The following is a 16,682-nucleotide window of genomic DNA, read 5'->3' as shown; positions in this document are numbered from 1 at the left end:
TCTCTTGAAGGGCGGGATTTGAAGAAATGATCCCGGGGCCGTGAAATGAACTCTATTTTGTATCCTGAGGATACAACTTCCCTGACCCATGCGTCCTCCAATGAGGTGATCCAGACATCCCTGAAGAGGAGACGGCCGCCCAGCTTGGGAGGTGTGCTGGGGTCTTGCCATAAGTCATGTGGAGGTGGATCTTCCAGTCCTAGACCTGGAAGATCTACCTTGGGAGTAGCGGGAACGCCATGAAGGAGTGGTTCTAAAGGATACCGTCTTCTTCTCTTGACGTGCCTGTGGCCTCTGCTGCTGCTGGGAAAAGGAGTTTGACGCCGCAAAGCGATGAAAAGGCCTAAATTGCCACCTAGGAGGAAGCCGGCGAGGTTTGGACTGGGGAAGAAGGGAGCTTGTGCCCCGGTAGCGTCCTTAATAATTTGGTCCAGCTTGGAACCGAAGAGACGAGATCCCTGAAAAGGCAGACTGGTAAGAGACTTCTTTGATGACAAATCCGCCTGCCAGGCCTTGAGCAAAACGGTACGACAGATGGCAACATTACTAGATGCCTGAGCGGCACAAGATGCGGCGTCCAGAGAAGCAGAGACCAAATATTCCCCAGCGTGAGAAATCTGGGTGGCAAGTTCCGCCAGCTGTTCTGGTGGAGCTCCAGCCAGAATGCCCTGATGGAGTTGTTTGGCCCATTCGGATATAGACTTCGAAACCCAGGTGGAAGCAAAAGCCGGGCATAGGGTAGACACGGCCTCTTCGAAGGCCGACTTAGCAAAGGATTCTATGATTCTATCGTTGGAATCTTTCAGAGACGCTCCGCCAGACAGTGGGAGGACTGTGTTGGTGGAAAGTCTAGAAACTGGCGGATCCACAGACGGAGAAGAAGTCCAGTTGGCGATGAGATCCGGAGAAAAAGGATATAAGACGCCAAGGCGCTTTCCTCTTTGAAAGCGTCTGGTCGGATTCTCTCTTTCTCTGGTCAGAAGCTGATTGAACTCAGGATGAGGAGCGAAAACCTTAGAAGGTGTTTTAGACTGTCTAAACGAAACCGCCTGATCTACGGGTTCCGTAGAGGAATCTTTGATGCCACAGGTCTGATTGATCACTCCAATGAGACTCTGGACCATATCCCTCATGCTAGTGATTTGGTTTGAATCCAGCTCCAAATTATCCTCTGAAGGCTCATCAGAGAAAGCTTCGCCTGACTCAGGGGAGGAAGATCCGGGAGAAGCCAATCGCAGAGAAGGACCGTGGGGCGAGATGGAACAGGAAGAGGACTCAGACTGGCGTTCCTGTCTGGATCTTTTGCGACCTATAGTGGAAGGTTCGGACGGAACTTCCTGCGACCCACTGGCAACTGTGGGAGTCTGCAGGGGCAATCAATCGAGCACAGACACAAGGGTCTGGGACACCCGTGTTAGATCTGCTACCGATTTTGACAGAGCGGAAGCCCAACTCTGGGGTGGCCAGAAGAGGGGGCGGAGCCAACCGTGCGGTAGGGAGCCAAAATTGCTGACTCCTGAGTCTTGCGCTGGGGTCTTGCGGAGGAGCGGGTGGAGTCGGTCCTCAAACCCCCGGGGGACCAAGAAGGCGCCGAGTGCAGCAGGTGAGCCAGCTTTCTATGTTGGGAGGAGTGGGCGGGGCTAGACGCACGGTGCGGGAGGACAAAGATGGCACCGGTGGGCGGAGCTCACCAGAGAACAGGAAAGGAGTGAAAGGCGGGTGGGAGAAAAGCACACCCGAAGGAGGGGAAGGGGGCGGAGTCGCGGCGGTGGACTAGGCCCGAACAGTAGCCGGGGCCTAAATTAGTAACCGGCGACAGTCGGTGAGGGGAAGACAGAGCGGTCTGCAAAAGGCCTTCCCAAGGCGCAGCAGCGACCCCCTGGGAGAAAAGGAAAGCGCCGGGTATCCAAAAAATCAGAAAAAAACAAGCCGCACAGCCTTCAATAAGAGAGCCTCTACTTATCGTGGTATATATCTATGGAAAGTCTGAGCAGTAAACTGGAGGTGCTAGCGTGGAAACAAAGTCTATTGCAGAAAAATAGCAGTGAGAAACAGACGCCACAGCACTCACCAGGCTTGCAGTTCAAGTCTTCTTTATTAAATGACACAAATGGACATCTTCACGGCACGGGAGGTGAGACAAGAGTGCAGACGCCTAACAGATGAAAACGACGACGGCCGTTTCGCGCTGGGGGAAAGCGCTTCTACGGGTCTGCCTGGAGGGAAGTGACGCTGCAATAAGAAGGTGAGTCTAAGCCCATCCTCCTCCTGCGTCCGCCCTCCAAGGCAGGTAAAGTGCATAGTGTTTAAGATAAAAACAAAATAATACAAGAATCGATTCATACATAGCTCAAAGAGTATAAACTACATAGGGAGAACCTGTTGGAAAGAACACGGTAAACGCGATCGTAATTATCCTGACTACACGGTGGGTAAATTCATCCTGGAATATTACAATAATACATGATTTCAATAGGACTGGCACTAATTCATAAAAATGCTCGTAAGATATTAAAACACAGATATATACAATGGCTGAAAACTAGATTGGCGCAAGTCCTAAAATAAGAAGAAAAACAACGAAAAAGGCCAGAAAACGAAGGAATGTATAAAGGATTCCCACTTCGGGCTACAACCCAATTAGCTCATCGCCGGGCAAACCTGTAATTAGAGGAACACCGACATATCCACTCTGTCATTCATGCCGGCTGGGCCAGTAGCTCGTGTGCGCAAAATCCACTTAGTTTCTTGTCGTAATAAAAGTTTATGGAGATCACCTCCTTGTGTTGGGAGGGACACTCTCTCGACTCCTGCAAAGGTAAGAACATTTGGATTTCCTTCATGCACTTCCCTAATGTGATCTATTAATCTCGGGACACCTTTACCTGTGGAGACCGATTTAAAGTGCTCCCTAAACCGCACATATAACTTCCGAATAGTTTTTCCAATATAGAACCTTTTACACGGACAGAATACGACGTAAACCACATACTCTATTTTACATGAAATAAATTGTTCCACAGTATGTGTGACAGGACCAATATTAAGTATTTGGCCAACTGTGTGGAAACGACAAAAATGACACTGACTACATCTAAAATTCCCTTTCGGGACCGCCCGCTCTAGCCATGTTGTTTTGTCTGCGGTGACTCGATTATGTACAAGTACATCCCTAATCCGGGTTCCTCGCCTGCTTGATATTAAGGGGCCACCTTCAGTTCTACTCACCAACTCTTTGTCTCCTTCCAAAATGTGCCAGTGCCTACGAATCGTGGACCTAATTTCCTGGTCTAACGGACCATATTGAAAACAGAAATTGAAACGCTGATCAGGACCCTTCCTCTCTTTCAGATCCTGCGTACCTACTTCTATCCTGCTAGCCGCCGATTCCAATATTTCATTTGGATAACCTCTATCACGAAATTTTTCCAGAAGCTCTCCGGATTGTTTTTTATAACCTTCTTGGGTGTTATTAATACGTCGCGCTCTCAACAACTGACTATATGGCAGCGCCCTTTTTGTGTGATTAGGGTGAAAGCTCTTATAATGTAAATATGAATTTACCGCCGTAGGTTTCTGGAACACTGACGTACACAATCCATCCTCCTTCGCCTCCACAAGCACATCCAAAAATTCAATATTAGTACCTCCAAATTTGTAGGTGAAAGACATCCCCATCCGGTTGTCCCTATTAAGATAATCAACAAATTTTTGGAATTCAACTTCTGTGCCGTCCCATATCAAGAACAAATCATCGACATATCTCACAAGTTGCCTTATGTGCTTCAAGAAATGATTTTGGTGGGAATAAATGTAATCTTCTTCAAAAACAGCCATGTACAGGTTTGCGAATGTACATGCAGCCGGGGTCCCCATGGCAGTCCCGGTGATTTGCCTGTACCACACATCAAGAAAAGTGAAGGCATTGTGTTGTAATATAAATTTAAGTCCTTCACATACAAAATTAATGTATCCCTGACTTTGAAAGCGCCGGGTATGATGAAGAACCTGGAGGAGAGAGCCTCCAGGTAACCCTGAACGAGCCCTGCGCCCCCCACCCAGAACAGTCCCTATCTGAGGAGGGGGTTAATGAATACTCACCTCATTCATCCCATGTCGTGGATCACTCACATGAAGGTAGTGTCCTGGAAGAGAAAGAGAGGTACCTCATTCCAGGGAATAAGATCAGATGTCCAGATGCTGATGGACGTCCTCGTCTCCACCAACCGACAGGCTCTGGAGGGCGAGTGGGTGGGAGAGGGAGCTAGGACCAGTCTGGACATCCTAAACACGCTTGTGTGTTGGGGTCTTGGTCCTGCTGTCGGATCTATGAGGATACGGGGTGGCAGTACACGCCGTACTCATAGTCCGTATTGTGGGATTACAGTTGTGACTATTCACACTGTATCCCTCCGGAAACCTGAAAGGGAACGACACACATTTGAGGTAGATAAGGGTCTAATAAAAGACCCGTGTCCACCTCCTACTGACACTAAGCTAAACTGGGTTTCAGAATGTCAGTCGGTGGGGTGTACAATGCAGAGGAGCTAACTTTTTTGTGCACAGTGACAGCCTCCTAGTGGCAGCAGCATAAACCCCATGGTTCCTGTGTCCCCCAATGAGGCGATAGAGAAAGTGCCTTATCCCTTTGTGTCTGTTGTATATCCCTTTAACCCCTTCACCCCGGAGCTTTTTCTGTTTTTTCGTTTTCGTTTTTCGCTCCCCTCCTTCCCAGAACCATAACTTTTTTATTTTTCCGTCAATATGGCCATGTGAGGGCTTATTTTTTACGGGACGAGATGTACTTTTGAACGATACCATTGGTTTTACCATGCCGTGTAACAGAAAACAGGAAAAAAATTCCAACTGTGATGAAATTTCAAAAAAAGTGCAATCTCACACTTGTTTTTTGTTTGGCTTTTTTGCTAGGTTCACCAAATGCTAAAACTAACCTGCCATTATGATTCTCCAGGTCATTACGAGTTCACAGACACCTAACATGTCTAGGTTATTTTTTATCTAAGTGGTGAAAAAAAATTCCAAAATTTGCTAAAAAAAAATAAAAAATAAAAATTGTGCGATTTTCCGATACCCGTAGCGTCTCCAATTTTCGTGATCTGGGGTCAGGTGAGGGCTTATTTTTTGCGAGCCAAGCTGGCGTTTTTAATGATACCATTTTGGTGTAGATACGTTCGTTTGATCGCCCGTTATTGCATTTTAATGCAATGTCGCGGCGACCAAAAAAACCTTAATTTTGGCGTTTTGATTTTTTTTCTCGCTACGCCATTTAGCGGTCAGGTTAATCTTTTGTTTTTATTGATAGATCGGGCGATTCTGAAGTGGCGATACCAAATATGTGTATCTTTGATTTTATGATATATGTGTATCTTTGATTTTTTTTTAATTAATAATTATTTTGATTGGGGTGAAAGGGGGTGATTTGAACTTTTATATATTTTTAATTTTTTTTATATTTTTAAACACTTTTTAAATTTTTTTTTGGCATGCTTCAATAGCCTCCATAGGAGGCTAGAAGCATGCACTACACGATCGCCACTGCTACATAGAGGTGAAGTACAGATCACCTCTATGTAGCAGAAATGCAGGTGTACTTTGAACGCCGACCACAGGGTGGCGCTCAAAGCAATCGGCCATCAACAACCATAGAGGTCTCAAGGAGACCTCTGGTTGTATGGCAATGCACTGATGACCTCCGATCATGTGACGGGGGTCAGCGGTGCGAGCACCTCCGGCCGCGCGGCCGGGAGCGCTAGTTAAATGCCGCTGTCAGCGCTTGACGGCGGCATTTAACTAATGGGTGCGGGCGGATCGTGATTCCGCTCGCGCTCATTGCGCGCACATGTCAGCTGTACAAAACAGCTGACATGTCGCGGCTTTGATGTGGGCTCACCGCCGGAGCCCACCTCAAAGCAGGGGATCTGCCAGCTGACATACTATTCCGTCAGCTGGCAGAAAGGGGTTAAACTACAGTATGTATTGGGATTTCATGGGTCCTTCTGTCGGTATTCCATTTATATGTATATAGAATTCTCTAATCATCATACTATTCAAACCTGATAGCCCCCTTTTCTTACCACATACGAGGGGCGCTCATTAAATATTTCCCCTGTTCCACTTCCTGTGGACTGAGAGCAATGAAACTTGGCACAGTTATTAGTCCTTCTCTACATAGGTGACACCTAGGGACACACACTTCTCCCATCTCTTTAAGCAACTGTAAACACCTCGCTTGTAGAAGTCGACAGGATGCTCCATTGCATCTACTGGATTTTAGTCTCAGGACCATAGTGATGGACCCAGCTTTCATCGTGTTGATCAGTCTGTTGAAAAAGTCCTCCTCGTTTCCATGGCACTTCGTCAATAAAGCCTGAGAGCATTCGACTTGTTCCTGCTTCTGGAAAAGTGTGAAAAGCCTGAGAACCCTATGCATGTGAAGATGGTCTTGGATGATTTTTGTCCATGGACCCGACACTAATCTTGACATTTTTGGCTAGGTGGCGAATCGTTAAATGTCAGCTGCTTAACCCAGCAGGAAGTACGGCGGCGTCTAGAAAGCACTAAAATTGACAAATTCCAGGGCCCAGATGGGATACACCCCCGAGTACTTCAGGAACTAAGTGCAGTCATTGATAGACCATTATTTTTAATCTTTAAAGACTCCATAAAAACGGGGACTGTACCACAGGACTGGCATATAGCAAATGTAGTGCCAATATTCAAAAAGGGGACAAAAACTGAACTCGGTAATTATAGGCCAGTAAGCTTTACCTCTACTGTGGGTAAAATCCTGGAGGGCATTTTAAGAGATGCTATACTGGAGTATCTGAAGAATAACCTCATGACCCAATATCAGCATGGGTTTAGTAGGGACTGTTCCTGTCAGACTAATCTGATCAGTTTCTATGAAGAGGCAAGTTAAGGAATGGACCAAGGGAACGCAGTGGACGTAGTGTATATGGACTTTTCAAAAGCTTTTGATACGGTACCACACAAAAGGTTGATACATAAAATGAGAATAATGGGGATAGGGGAAAATATGTGTAAGTGGGTTAAGAGCTGGCTCAGGGATAGGAAACAAAGGGTGGTTATTAATGGAGCACACTCGGACTGGGTTGCAGTTAGCAGTGGGGTACCACAGGGGTCAGTATTGGGCCGTCTTCTTTTTAAAATATTTATTAATGACCTTGTAGGGGCATACAGAGCAGAATTTCAATATTTGCAGATGACACTAAACTCTGCAGGGTAATCAATACAGAGGAGGACAATTTTATATTACAGGATAATTTATGTAAACTAGAAGTTTGGGCTGATACATGGCAAATGAGCTTTAATGGGGATAAATGTAAGGTCATGCACTTGGGCATAAGTAATAAGAGGTATAACTATGTGCTTAATTGTAAAACACTGGGCAAAACCATCAATGAAAAAGACCTGGGTGTATGGGTGGATGACAAACTCACATTTAGTGGCCAGTGTCAGGCAGCTGCTACAAGGCAAATAAAATAATAAGATGCATTAAAAGAGGCATAGATGCTCATGAGGAGAACATAATTTTACCTCTATACAAGTCACTAGTACGACCACACTTAGAATACTGTGCACAGTTCTGGTCTCTGGTGTATAAGAAAGACATAGCTGAACTACAGCGGGTGCAGAGAAGAGCGACCAAGGTTATTAGAGGACTGGGGGGTCTGCAATACCAAGATAGGTTTTTACACTTGGGGCTATTTAGTTTGGAAAAATGAAAGCTAAGGGGGTGATCTTATTTTAATGTATAAATATATGAGGGGACAGTACAAAGACCTTTCTATTAATCTTTTTAATCATAGACCTGAGATAGGGACAAGGGGGCATCCTCTGCGTCTGGAGGAAAGAAGGTTTCAGCATAATAACAGACGTGGATTCTTTACTGTAAGAGCAGTGAGACTATGGAACTCTCTGCCGTATGATGTTGTAATGAGTGATTCATTACTAAAATTTAAGAGGGGAACGGATACATTTCTTGAAAAGTAAAATGTTACAGGTTATACAGACTAGATTCCTTGATAGGGCGTTGATCCAGGGAACTAGTCAGATTGCCGTATGTGGAGTCGGGAAGGAATTTTTTTCCCCAATGTGGAGCTTACTCTTTGCCACATGTTTTTTTTTGCCTTCCTCTGGATCAACATGTTAGGTCATGTTTGGTTAGGCTATGGGTTGAACTAGATGGACTTAAAGTCTTCCTTCAACCTTAATAACTATGTTACATGTTACTATGTTAAGGGTAAGTTCATTTTAACATTGAGAGATAGAATATCAAAAATAAAATCCAGAAAATCACATTGTATAAATTATATAAATGTATTTGCAGTGAGAAATAAGTATTTGATCCCTCTGGCAAACAAGACTTAACTCTTGGTGGCAAAACCCTTATTGGCAAGCACAGCAGTCAGACTTTTTTTGTAGTTGATGGTGAGGTTTGCGCACATGTCAGGAGAAGTTTTGGTCCACTCCTCTTTGCAGATCTTCTCTAAATCATTAAGACTTTGAGGCTGTCGCTTGGCAACTCGGAGCTTCAACTCCCTTCATAAGTTTTCTGGAGGATTAAGGTTTTGAGACTGGATAGGCCACTCCATGACCTTAATGTACTTCTCTTTGAGCCACTCCTTTTTTCCTTGTCTGTATGTTTTGGGTCATTGTCTTGCTGGAAGACCCAGCCATGTTTAATGTCCTGGCAGAGGGAAGGAGGTTGTCACTCAGGATTTTACAGTACATGGCTCCATCCATTCTCCCACTGATGTGAACTAGTCTTGTACCCTTAGCAAAGAAACACCCCCAAAACATGTTTCTACCTCCATGCTTGACAGTGAGGACATTGTTCTTTGGATCATAGGCATTTCTCTTCCTCCAAATACGGCGAGTTGAGTTAATGCCATAGACCTCAATTTTTGTCTCATCTGACCACAGCACCTTCTCCCAATCATTGACAGAATCATCCAGGTGTTCATTGGCAAACTTCAGATGGGCCTACACATGTGCCTTCTTGAGCAGAGGGACCTTGCGGGCACTGCAGGATTTTAAACTTTTACGGCGTAATGTGTTACCAATGGTTTTCTTGGTGACTGTGGCCCAGCTGCCTTGAGATCATTAATAAGTTCCCCCAGTGTAGTTTTAGGCTGATCTCTCACCTTCCCTCATGATCAAGAATACCCCACGAGGTGAGATTTTGCATGGTGCCCCAGATCTATGTCGATTGACAGTTATTTTGTATTTCTTCCATTTTCTTACTATTGCACCAACAGTTGTCTCCTTCTCACCCAGCGTCTTATGGTTTTGTAGCCCAATCCAGCTTTGTGATATGATCTTGTACCTGACATCCTTTTAAAGCTCTTCGGTTTTGCCCATGTTGTAGAGGTTAGAGTCTGACTGATTGAGTCTGTGGACAAGTCTTTTATAAAGGTGACTATGTAAGACAGCTGTCTTTAACACAGGCAACGAGTTGATTAGGAGCATCTAACTGGTCTGTAGGAGCCAGAACTCTTAATGGTTGGTAGGGGATGAAATACTTATTTCTCACTGCAAAATGCAAATAAATTTATATAATTTATACAATGTGATTTTCTGGATTTTATTTTTGATAGTCTATCTCTCAATGTTAAAATTAACTGACCCTTAAAATTATAAAATGTACAGGTCTTTGTCAGATGGCAAACTTACAAAATCAGCAAGGGATCAAATATTTATTTCCCCCACTGTATCTGTCCTGTAGGTGTTATTAATTTATTAGTTCCTAACAGTCTTATCTGTATAGGTATATATCTGTACTCTTATCTAATCACAGAACATATACATTTTAGGACTTCGGACTATTTGCCACGGGACATTTTGTATAATGCATTTCACTTTAGCCCCTTGTTACTGGTCACAAGGCCATTAATATATATTTTGGCTAATCAATATGTTTTTGATGTTTGCACATACACTGTGTTCCAAATTATTATGCACAAAGAGTTTATGAGTGATAAGGTTAGAATTTTTTTGTTTGTCATTTAAACTCATTGATGGTGATATGTGTCAGGGCTCTTTATATCACTGAAAGCAATTGCAGATACCTGTGCAAATTAGTTTGGCAGGTGTGTCCAAATAAAGGCAAGACTACTTAAGAAAGCTGTTCCACATTATTAAGCAGCCTACATTTTTTGCCAAAATGGGAAAGAAAAAGGATGTGTCGGCTGCTGAGAAGCAACAAATTGTGGAGTATTTAGGTCAAGGCATGACTACAATCAACATTGCCAAGACACTTCATCGTGATCATCGCACAATCAAGAAGTATGTAGCTGATTCCCAGCACACACGTGTGCGTGCTGATAAGGAAAAATTGAGGACTCTTTCCAACAGGCAATTGCGTAATGTTAAAAGAGCAGCTGCAAAAATGCCTTGTCATAGCAGCAGACAAGTTTTTGAAGCTGCTGGTGCCTCCAACGTCCCCAGAACAACAAGATGCAGGGGCCTTCAGAGGTTTGCAGCTGTGCATAAGCCATCCTGTCGACCACCTCTATCCACTGCACACAAGCAGAAACGGCTCCAGTGGGCCAAACGATACATGAAGACTGACTTCCAAACTGTTTTGTTCACCGATGAGTGCTGTGCAACGCTCGATGGTCCAGATGGATGGAGTGGAGGATGGCTGGTTGATGGGACACCCCATGAAAACACGGCTAAGGCGCCAACAAGGAGGAGGTGGAGTAATGTTTTGGGCTGGAATCATGGGGAGAGAGATTGTCGGCCCCCCTTTATGATCCTTGAAGGGGTAAAGATGAACTCCATAATCTATGTGGAGTTTCTAAAACAACACTTCCTGCCATGGTTCAAGAGGAAGAACCGTGCGTTCCGCAGCAAGATCATTTTCATGCATGATAATGCACCGTCTCATGCTGCAAAAAACACATCTGCATCTCTGGCTGCTATGAGCATAAAAGAAGCCAAACTTATGGTGTGGCCACCATCTTCCCCTGACCTCAACCCCATTGAGAACCTCTGGAAAGGAGTGTCTATGATGGCGGGAGGCAGTTCACATCTAAGCAACAGCTCTGGGAGGGTATTCTGTCCACATGCAAAACAATTGAAGCAGAAACCATCCAAAAACTGACAAATTCAATGGACGAGAGAGTTCAGAAGCTTCTTTCGAACAAGGGGTCCTATGTGCAAATGTAACATCACCTAGAATAAAGTTTTCACTTAAAAACTGTTTGATTTCATTTTGTAATAAGCTGATAATGCTTATAACTTCACAATTGACCATTTTTTTGTTCAAAATAAAAAAAAAAGGTTGAAAACTCTGCTGTGCATAATAATTTGGAACATGCATTTTGAGTGTTTATTTTTTTTTTTAAAAGATACCGTTTTCATAGGCAGTTTGTTCCAAAACATTGCAATTATACTAGAATAGTAGATGACTGGAAAATAACAATGACTGCAATTCAGATAGGTAAATTAGAGAAAATATGAGGAAATATTATTTGTATAATAATTTGGAACACAGTGTATATATCTGACGTTACTATGAACTTTATTCATATTTATGTATCATGGTATTATTAGTTATTTTGCACAGCTGCACATACAGCTTTGTTGTATTGTACATATATATTTAATCCTGCTGTGGATTGCATAGCTTTTTATACATTATCTTATTATTAGTCATTTCCACATTTACATATATGGTTTGATGCAAGTATATAGATCTCATTTTATTATGAAATTCAGTTTTTTATGTATTATATTAGTTATTTGCACTTCTTTGTTCCAATGATATATCTTGACCATGGATTTATGTGTACACCTATTTATATGAATGCTATCGTGATTGTATACCATCTGACATGTATGGACATATTAATCTATTGACCCTTTATAAATGCCATAACTGGTTAAGTAATTCTTTTCAGTAGATATTTCAATGCAATCCTCCCCAAGCTTTGCTCCTTTCTGCTTTATAGACAATTTCTACCATTATGTTTATAGCTGAAGTCCAATTATGTTTGCTGATGAGCATGCCCGCAGATGTCCCTTTGCTTGGCGCCGCTGACGGTGGCTCTCCATGGCAGTGGGCTGGTTGCGTGACTGCAGCTCCGCTCACGTGATCGCATATGGGTGTTGCCTACATCATCGAGGGCATCCCTCCTCCTATGACACCCTCGGTGATGCGGCTTGATGTTGCCACTATGTGCCAATCAAAGGCATTCTTTCAACTTCTTGCTAAATTGCTACATGTCACTTGATTGGATGTATCATACCATTTAATGGGCTTAGGGTTGCCATGATGGCACTTCCCCAGAAGGCAAGTCCACCGAAACACACGTTGAGGAAGTGGCGCCATTGCTTGACTCAGGTATAACACTCTGTCTTACTTTTTGTCATGGCTCTGGATGGGAATTTCTTTCCCCATCCTGGGCTTTACGGAGTTAACATTGCTGGCCTCCTTTTGGTTTGGGGAGGGCTATATTAACCCTCTCTCCTGTGTTTTTTTTTGTCAGTGATAGTTCTGTCCTCGGCTGAGCAGCTGACCTTGCTATACCTGTGTATACCATTTGTTCCTGTGTGCTTGTCCAGTGTATGATCCAGCTTGTCGTTCGTTTTGTGTCTGCGCTTTGATTCTGTACCTCTGCTGTTTCTCTGGTTCTGATCTCTGGCTTGCCCTCTGACTGCCCTCCTTGTCTGTGCCCTTGGTTACTGCGTTCCTGTCCGGCTTTTCTAACTTCTGCTTGTATTTGACCATTCTTTAATCTGTGTCCTTGGATACTGCGTTTCCCTCTGGCTATTGAACCCGGCTTGTCTGACCACTATCTCCCTTGCACAGAGCTTAGCTCGTTCTCCAGCCACTTCCTTCTGTGATCACGTGTCTCAGGTCCTGTTTAGTGCAGCTTGCTCTCGACAGCTGCCATACACTTCTATTAGTTACTGCTGCCTCCTCATTCACTCCCCCTAGTGTTCATTCCCTGGACACAATCTGTGTGTCCGCCACATGTTTAGAGCATGCTTTTTTAATAATAAAAATAATAATCTTTATTTTTATATAGCACTAACATATTCCGCAGCGCTTTACAGTTTGCACACATTATCATCGCTGTCCCCATTGGGGTTCACAATCTACCTTTCCTATCAGTATGATTTTGGAGTGTGGGAGGAAACCGGAGAACCCAGAGGAAGCTCACGCAAACACGGGGAGAACATACAAACTCCTTGCAGATGTTGTCCTTGGTGGGATTTGAATCCAGGACTCCAGCGCTGCAAGGCTGCAGTGCTAACCACTGAGCCACTTTTTTGTAATGACTGAACTCTAGTTTAAGTGTTATCTACATTCTGGTCTTGGGGTATGTGCACACGTCCGGATTTCTTGCAGAAATTTCCTGAAGAAAACCGGAAATTTTCTGCAAGAAATCAGCATTTTTTTTTTTTTGCATTTTTTTTCGCGGTTTTTTTTAGCATTCTGCAAGCTTAATTAGCTTGCAGAATGCTAAAGTTTTCCAAGCGATCTGCAGCATTGCTTGGAAAACTGACTGACAAGTTGGTCACACTTGTCAAACATACTGTTTGACAAGTGTGACCAACTTTTTACTATAGATGCTGCTTATGCAGCATCTATAGTAAAAGATAGAATGTTTAAAAATAATAAAAAAATAAAAAAAAGGTTATACTCACCTGCAGACAGCTGATCTCCTCAGCGGCGTCCGTTCCTATAGCTGGTGTGTGCGCAGGACCTTCCATGACGTCGCGGTCACGAGAGCGGTCACATGACCTGTCTCGCGACCAATCACAGGACCGCGACGTCATCGCAGGTCCTTCACCGCACACCAGCTATAGGAACCGAAGCGGCAGCATGCATCGGAGAGGCGGGAAGACATCGAAGGTGAGTATATCACTATTTTTTATTTTAATTCTTTTTTTTTTTGACCAATTATATGGTGCCCAGTCCGTGGAGGAGAGTCTCCTCTCCTCCACCCTGGGTACCAACCGCACATAATCTGCTTACTTCCCGCATGGTGTGCACAGCCCCGTGCGGAAAGTATACAGATCAATGCATTCCTAGGTGTGCGGAATCCCCGCAATTCCGCATTTTTAATGAACACTTTGCTTTTTTTTCCACGATGCGATTTTTCGCGGAAAAAAATGCAACATTTGCACAAGAAATGCGGAATACACTGTAAATAATAGGAGGCATATGTTAGCATTTTTTTCGCGTTTTTATCACGTTTTTATAGCGAAAAAAACGCGAAAAATACTGAACGTGTGCACATGGCCTTAACATTGATGATCTTGTACAGAGCACTTTAGCATAAATAAATGGTCAGTTCCAGTTTTGAGTATACTTATTAGTAGTGTTCATACCAACAAACCAGCTGTGTTCATTCATTCTTTACTAACCCCTGTACCCTGCCAATCTATGGTGCCACCTGTCATTGGCTTCTTACCACGTCACCTGCCCATCCTTTTAAGACTCTTATTAAATAATGAAATAAAGATTGTTGTTTTTAACCAGTTCTGCTTTACTCTTACATGCTCTCATCTCCTCAGTGTCGCTGAACGTATTGCTATATTTGTCCTATACATAGGTACTTAATCTATATTTGTAAGTTTCACTTGGCATATATTAACCTACTACCATATCCAGGGAGTAACTTTTCATTTATCTAGAGCTCTAGGTGCAGAGAGTAAAAATCAAGAAAGCAGAAAAAAAAAGTTACTTCCTATTTTTATTACTTCATTTCTGGTAATTTTGTGAAGATATGTGCATGTAGACAAAAAGCGGAACATGGCAAGTGTGAACTGTAACCTATGAGGTGTTGTGTACCAACTAAACATTTTTTGATGCAAAATTGCATGAAGGTGCCCATAAATATAAAGTGCTAGTTGACATTTTTACAATATTTAAAGAATCAAACTCAGCACTGTTCTGTTCTCCTGTAGCTGCAGAGAACAAAGCTGTCAATCTTTACATGTCTCACAAGAGAAGGCATGGTCTTCTGATCTTCTGGGGGCGTGCTCTTCTCATCTCCTGCATGACGCCTCCTGCTTAGGATTGGTTAACATCATGCAAGGGAAAAGGACACGCCCCCAGAGACAAATTTTTGCTAATGCTCTGTCATTCTCAATAATAACAAATTGTACCAACTAATATTTCCACAACAGAAAGGAGGAATAAAAAAAGACATTTTAATAATATTTATAGCCACAATGCCATGATGTAGCTAGTTTAATATGTGATAACAGATGAAAGGTCCTCTTTTAAGAGGTTACGTTCTGAAAACATATACAATAGATTTCAGACTCTAGGACGCACCGTACTAAAAGGCACAACCTAGTTTTTGACAGCATAAAATAGGGAAATTTAAATTTGTAGGAAATATGTTTTTCCTGACAGTCTAAAAAAGTGTGTGTGTGTAAGGAGGAGTTGAATACAACTAATTTTACTTCCCTGGCACTTTGACTGACAGCCGATTCAGCAGCACATCTGTGCACAACGTGGCATCAATTAAAGTACCAGGGTGTGTTTACAGCTGCCGATCACAGTATGAGTGGTTCTGTGATGGCGATGACCGTCATCACACCATTCATGCCCCCATATGGAGTCACCAGTGTGGAAATTAGTTTATTATCTCCTGGTAACCGCACTTTCAGTAGTGTTGCGGGCACCATTGCAGAGCTATTTATCTACAAATTAACCCTATATCTGGAAGTAAATAGAGTTTTCCAAGTGACAGGTTCCCTTAAAAGTGACAGTACTCACCTTCACACAGCCATTCCAGTTCTGGCCCATTCCCTGCTATTCTATGCTTCATACTGCAATGATTTCCATCACAGGAACATGTGATTACTGCAGTCAATCACTGTGATGTATTGGCTGCAGCCAATCACTGTAGGGAATCGGCGGTAGCCAAAACACGGCAGCAAAAGTTATCAGATCAAACAAAATATAGTTTTTTTCAGCAGCAAATTAATATTTAATTATGTGAGAACACCTTCTAACTTGTACAATTTATAATGGACCCTACACGTCAAGAGTAGTCTAACATGTAAACATTGGTCGATTCCTTTATTTTTCTTAGATGCGATATAGACGAACCCATTATATGTAATTTTCACCCTTCTGGTTGTGTATTTTTGTTAGGACTGCGCTATATAACCATTGTCTATACTTCTCCTTTTTCAGTAGCAATGTGTCCCCAAAAAACTAAATTTCAGCTTTAGTGTGAAAATATTGCCATTGGCTTTCATGACTTAGTAATATGTCAAACCTGACAAAAAGAAATAAACCACAAAATGCCTTTAATTACTTAGAAACAGTATATTTATAGAAAATATTTTGTATATAAAGCACTTAAATAAATTATGGAATACTATGTACATATGTAAACCTTATGTTACAAAAGAGCGCTAACTCTTTGGTATGACATCATGCGCACAGACGATTGTAACTTCTCTATTGCACAAAACAAAAGCCAGACATTTTATAGAAATCTAAACTAATCTGTACCTAAAATAATAAAGACTGACATTTCTAAATATATGTATATATAGATCTATTTAGGCTTCATAAATGGCTCCTGCAAATACAAAATGAATTATGCCACATTAAGGATTTGGATTTTCAAACATGAAAATGGAGTAACGGCATTTAGCAA

Source organism: Ranitomeya variabilis, chromosome 5, assembly GCF_051348905.1.
Source record: "Ranitomeya variabilis isolate aRanVar5 chromosome 5, aRanVar5.hap1, whole genome shotgun sequence".
In the NCBI taxonomy this organism is placed as follows: Eukaryota; Metazoa; Chordata; class Amphibia; order Anura; family Dendrobatidae; genus Ranitomeya; species Ranitomeya variabilis.
This window is presented reverse-complemented; position numbering follows the sequence as displayed.